Here is a 6,381-nt window from a genome sequence, read left to right as displayed (position 1 = left end):
TTTAGACATGTGTAAGGGGCCAGCCATACGGCAGGTCCTCTGTCTCGTCTGGCCAGAGTTTTTCTCACCCCAGAAGGGGACTCTTTCCCTACTTCCCCTTCTCAGAGTTCCATGTCCTGGCATCCAGAAGCCACATGTATGCCCCCACAGCCACCAAGGGGGAAGGACAAAACTCCCTTCTAGAGCTTTCTTATCCTGACTTAGATACTCGTCATTCATTCATTCACCCATCATATATTTAATGAAAACCTATTCTGTGAAGAACTTAGAGATACAGAATTGAAAAAACAAGGTTTCTCCCTCAAAAGATGAAGGCTAGTAAGGACAATCTGGAAATAAGCTACTTCAGAACACTCTAATACATGTGTTTTTGTGTGGGTGGGTGCTTCTTGAGAAGAGGCTTTGATGAGACCATAGGACACAACTAACCCAACTGGCAAGGCTTTTCTAAGAAGCCCACCCTTTTATGGAATCTGCAGGAAAAACAGAATATTCCAGATAGCACAAGGGAAATTATTCCCACGGGAGCAAATCCATGATGCCTCCTTAGGTCCTCCATAGGGACCATGGTTCAGCAGCAGGTAGGGGTTTCCTGTGTACTGTGGCACTGAATTCGCACAGGCTCCAGAGGAAGGAGTATTATATCCACTGCTCATAAGCCACGGAACAGAGGTACATTCAGGTAAAGTAACTTCACGGGATCACTCAGCTGGTGAATGACCGGGATTCGCCATCAAATCTACCTGATGTTCGGGCCATGTTATTAACCATGATGATTCAGAGCTTCCAAGGGGAGGCTCCAATCGTGTCTTGTTTAGAAGCGCACAGAAAGTGGTTAAGCTGGAAACGGCAGCACCTAGTTCTGTCTGGTTCCGAACCTTGTGCCCTTAATTCCTCTGCGGTTCTGGAAATAGACGTGCAAATGCCCAAATTTAAGAACAATATTTTTGGACCCTATTCCATTCTTCTGCCAGGGCTGTCATAAAAAACCACCATAAACTGGTGGCTTCCACAACAGAAATGTATTGTCTTACAGTTCTGGAGGCTGGAAGTCTGAGATCAAGGCATCAGCAGGGTTGGCTCCTTCAGAGACCTATGGAGAAAATGGAGCCATGCTGCTCCCCTAGCTTCTGGAGGTTTGCTGCAATCTTGGTCATTCCATGGCTTGTAGGTGCATCGCCCTGATTTTCCTTTGTCTTCACATGGCTTTCTCCCTGGGTGTGAGCCTCTGTGTCCAAATTTCCTCCCCCCCCACACACACTTTTTAAGAATACCAGTCATATTGGATTAGGAGCCCATCTTATCCAGCATGACCTCGTCCTAACTGATTACACCTGTCACGGCCATATTTCCAAACACACTCACGTTCTGCGGTTCAGGGGTTAGGACCTCACCGTATGAATTGGGTGCGGATGCAGTTCAACCCCTAACAGTCTCTGTGCATCGTTGAGGCATGCCATGCGTGTGGTCGGGGGATAGGAAACGTGTTCGGAGCCAGACAGGGGGGAATCACGGAGGGCGTCCTATATGTAGCCTTACTAGAGAGCTTGTTCTTTGCACACAAGGAGCAGGCTACCAGTCCTGCACTGTTGCTGGGGTTCCCACCAAAGCACGCCGCCCTTAAGCTGAGAACAACCTTGTGTATTCCCCTCCACGGCTTCCATGAGGACACCAGCAGGAGCACTTGACTGACAGCCATTACGCATAATTGACAAACAAGAATCTGGCTGCCGGCGGGCGCTCTCTCTGCAGATCCGATCCTCGCGGGGGGCGCCGTTCCAGGAATCTGCCTGCCAGGCCGGGCCCTGGGCCACCCGTGTGTCTTGCATCATTCATCAGCAGGTGTCCTCATCACAAGTCGCAAAACACAAGTGTCTCGAGCGAGGAAGCACACACCGGAGCGGAGCGGCCCGGCGCCTCCGGGGAAGCTGGCGCGCGAGGGACAAGCGCATCAGGCACAGGCTTTGGGGCAGAGGGAATTAATGAGCTCCGCCTGGAGTGACATCCGGGCTCTCCGTTGTCAGGACAGCTCCTCGTCCTCCCCGCCAGCTTCTGTCTCCGCAGAAGGCCTCGCTTCCACGCCGGACTGGAGTCATTATCGTTCTCTTCGCAACAGACTTCTCCGTTCTCTTTCGCAGACGGTTACAAACTGGAGCTAATTTTGCATGTCACCAACTTGGGAGTTTATTGTGGGTTCCAGAAGTTTACATTTAGGTCTGATAAAAAGCACAATCTGCAGGTGTGTGTTTGTGTGTGTGCGCGCGCGCGCGTGTGCGTGTGTGTGTGTGAGTGAGAGAGAGAGAGAGAGAGAGAGAGAAACTCAAGCTCCTTTAATAACTCCGACTATGAGTTATTTCAGATGATTTTCAATGGGTTGCTAATTTTGTGCCAGAATTAAAATGGAACTTTAAACCAAAGCAACTTACAGACGAAGGACTGATCTCGTTTGCTTTTCTCCATTCCTTGTGCTGATGTCTTTCTGATTGTTATTTCTGATCCTATATACTTTGATTTTTTTTTTAATTTTATTTGAGAGAGAGACAGACAGAGAGAGAGGAGGGGTGGGGGGGCAGGGAAGAGGGGCAGGGAGAAAGAGAGAAAGAATCCCAAGCTGGCTCCACACCCATCACGGGGCCCCCACGGCCCTGGGATCATGACCTGAGCAAAAATCTAGAGTCAGTCTCTCTGCCAGCTGAGCCACCCAAGTCACCCCTGATTTCCAAAGCTTTATTTGTGGGTGTAAGAGACAGTGTTGACCGAGCATGCCTTGTTCTACTCTTTGCAGCAATTTTATAGGTTAGCTCAGTTTTACAGAAATTAGAAAACGGAGCTCACGGAAGTGACTTCTTTTGCTGAAGGCCACTTAGCAGGAGAGTGGCAGAACAGACATCACGATCCACGCTTCTTTGTTTTAAGGCCGGTGGTGTTTTCTTGGGAGCTACATGGGTATACCCGGTTCTGCATAAAGGCGCTCTCTGACCGAGGCTGGCAAGGGACCGAGGTGTGGCAAGGTGCAGAGTGAATAAACCCTGTAATGAGTGTGGCATCTCCAGGGCAGCTGAGGAGGTTAAAATAGACTCCTCGGCCCTCCTCGAGCAAATCAGAATTGGTAGGGGAGAGGCCCGGGAATGGGAGTTTTCTGTGCACACCCAAGAGATCGGGATGATTGGCTATCACTGTGATACACTGACGTCACGGAATAGACCGGAGGTCAGAAAGCCTGGATTTTGCTTGGACTCTGCCATTTGCTGGATGTTCTTAAGCAAGCCGGTTAATCTTTCTGGGTCTCGTGTCTGCGTTTGTCGAAGGAGGACAAAAATCATTCAGTTGTAAGGATCCCATGAGATCACATTTCCAAAAACATTTTACAACCTGTAATAAAGTGCAAACGGTGCTTATTAGTATGCCTGAGAAATCGCACTTGGTGCAAACTTTTGCTTTACTGAATGGCATTTCGCCCCCCCCCCACCCTCAGTAAGCTCTGCCATTTCAGGGGAGTGTTCCAAAAGAGAAAAACAAAATCCTGGCTTAAATATGGAATAAAAATACTATTTAAGAATGGCTTGATTCCGGATTCAAAGAAGATTTATTTGGTATGGCCCATGGTTTATATGCTCGCTTCTCTCCCCTAACACTTCAGCAAGAAAATGTATCACATTTAAAATCAATCCACTTGCACTTTGCACATATTTTGAATATCCATCAAAACAAATACAGCCAAGTCAACGAGTATTTTTTCTTAATGATGCTGCTGACCACATTTAACCTTCAAGCTTCAAGTCCAGGGTTTCCTGATTTCTGAGTCAATCTTGGCAAAGCCTGGGGTCATAGTAGGAGCCATGGCTACGTGAGGTTTGGAATTATCGGTTCTAAATCTAGAGATGTGGTGTTAGTTGTCATGATTACAGCTCCAAATGCCCAGAGACCTATCCTAACTCTCTGACCACATCTCCCCACCCCCTCTAAATGAAGTTTCCCTGTCTTTTGGGTTTCTTGATTTACCTTTCTTTTTTTCCCTTCAGTTTATTGCAATATAATTTGCAGATAAAGTTGTTTATTTTATTTTTTTTATGTTTTTAATGTTTATTTTTGAGGGAGAGAGAGAGAGACAATGAGCAGGGGAAGCACAGAGACACGGAGACACAGAATTTGAAGGAGGCTCCAGGCTCTGAGCTGTCAGCACAGAGCCCGACACGGGGCTCAAACTCACAACCTGCAAGATCCTGACCTGAGTAGAAGCCAGATGCTTAAACGACTGAGCCACCCAGGCGCCCCCAGACAACCTTGTTTTAGTTTAAGGTACACATCCAAATGATTTGATATGCTGTGAAGTGATTACCATAACGGGTTTAAATTTTTTTTTTTTAACGTTTATTTATTTTTGAGACAGAGAGAGACAGAGCATGAACGGGGGGAGGGGCAGAGAGAGAGGGAGACACAGAATCAGAAACAGGCTCCAGGCTCTGAGCTATCAGCCCAGAGCCTGACGCGAGGCTCGAACTCACGGACCGCGAGATCGTGACCTGGCTGAAGTCGGACGCTTAACCGACTGCGCCACCCAGGTGCCCCGTACCATAACGGGTTTAGTTAACATTCAGCACCTCACATGATGATAAATATTTTTCCTGTGATGAGAACGTCTAACATCTACTCTCTTATCAACTTTCAAGTACACAGCATAGTATTTTTAACTATCACCATAGGAACGTTACATCCTCAGAACTTTTTAACTGGAAGATTATACCTTTTCACTCCCTTTACCTGTTTCCTCAATACCCACCGTCCACGTCTGGCAACTAGCAATCTGTTCATGGTTTCTATATGAGTTTGCTTCTTTTTAAATTCTACCTAAAAGTGAGATCATACAGCATTCGTCTTTCTCTGACTTATTTCACTTCGACTAGTGCCATCGAGTTCCATCCATATTGTTGAAAATGGTGGGGGAAATCCCCCTTTTTTTACGGTGGAATAATCTCCCATTGCGTACGTATGTCACATCTGCTTTATCCATTCATCCGCTGATGGACCCTTAGATTGTCTCCATATCTTGGCCACACTAAGTAATGCTGCAGTGAATGTGGGGATACAGCCATTTCTTCAAGAGGGTGAGTTCGTTTCCTTCAAGTAAATAGCAGAAGTAGATTTGCTGGGTCGTATGGTCGTTCTGTTTTTGGTAGTTCACGATAGTTTTGATTTACCTTTCAAGTTTTGCCTGAATAAAAACTTGGCCGTGACCCAGATCTCCAATCCAGGACTCATTACCCCCCTTTCGGCGGGGCTCTATGCCCCTTCTTGTAACCCTGGCATCCCCTTAGATAAGGAGCCATCATCCAAATTAGATATGCCACTTTATTAGAAAGTAGAAAGGAGCCTTATTTTGATAGCCAGATTCTCAAGGACCATTTTGATTGGAGACTCTGACTCTGCACCGGACCCCTTCTCCTCTCACGTAGTCAAGCACGGGGCTTCAGAAATGTTTTCTTTCCTTGCGTTATCGCTGTTTTTTCTCTCATTACATCATTGACAACAAAACGTGGGCATGCGCTCACTACCCTAAAGCAACAAGACAAAAGCTCTGATCCCGTGTGACTTCTGACTGCTTTCCCATTTCACCCTGTTTGTTTACAACAAAACTCTTTAAAGGTGTTGTCCTGATTATCCACTCATCTCTTTCTTTCTCTCTCTTTTTTCTTGAACCTACGATTATCCCACCACAACATGAAAATATTCTTGTCCCTACCCAATGACCTCTTTATTGCTCAGTCTACCAGCGACATTCAGTTCTCTATCCACGTGCCCTGCGGCAGCTTAATACCGTGATCCGCTTCCCCGTAGACTCATTTTTACAAGAATTTCAAGATTCCATCCTCTCTTCCCTTCTGACCTCATTCACTGTCCCTCCTCTCTCTCCTCTGTTCCTTCTTTTTCATCCCTCAGTCTCTGAACACGTAGAAAGTTGGACTTACCACGTCTGTCTCTCTGTCTCCCCCCAAGTCAGATTGACTGTGAGATCATTTGCACCCAGGAAAACTCCCCCTTTCTTGGTGTTCAGTTCTGTGAAATTTGACGCACACATACATCCATGTAACCACACTACAATTAAGTAACAGCACATTTCCATCACGTAGAAAGTTCCCTAGTGCCTTTTGGTACGCAGTCCTTTTCATCTTCTCAAGCCCATAGTGGGAACTGAGACGTAGACAGATAGAGATATCTAGAGATAGAGATAGTGATATATATATATATATATACATATATATATATGTATATGTAGCGATATATATATGTATATGTAGCGATATATGTACGGGTATATATATATGTATATATGTATATATTTTTTATCTATGTCTTTTTCTTCTCCATGACATCATATAAACA

This window comes from Lynx canadensis, chromosome B1, assembly GCF_007474595.2.
Source record: "Lynx canadensis isolate LIC74 chromosome B1, mLynCan4.pri.v2, whole genome shotgun sequence".
NCBI classification, from domain to species: domain Eukaryota; kingdom Metazoa; phylum Chordata; class Mammalia; order Carnivora; family Felidae; genus Lynx; species Lynx canadensis.
Note: the sequence above shows the minus strand (reverse complement) of the source record.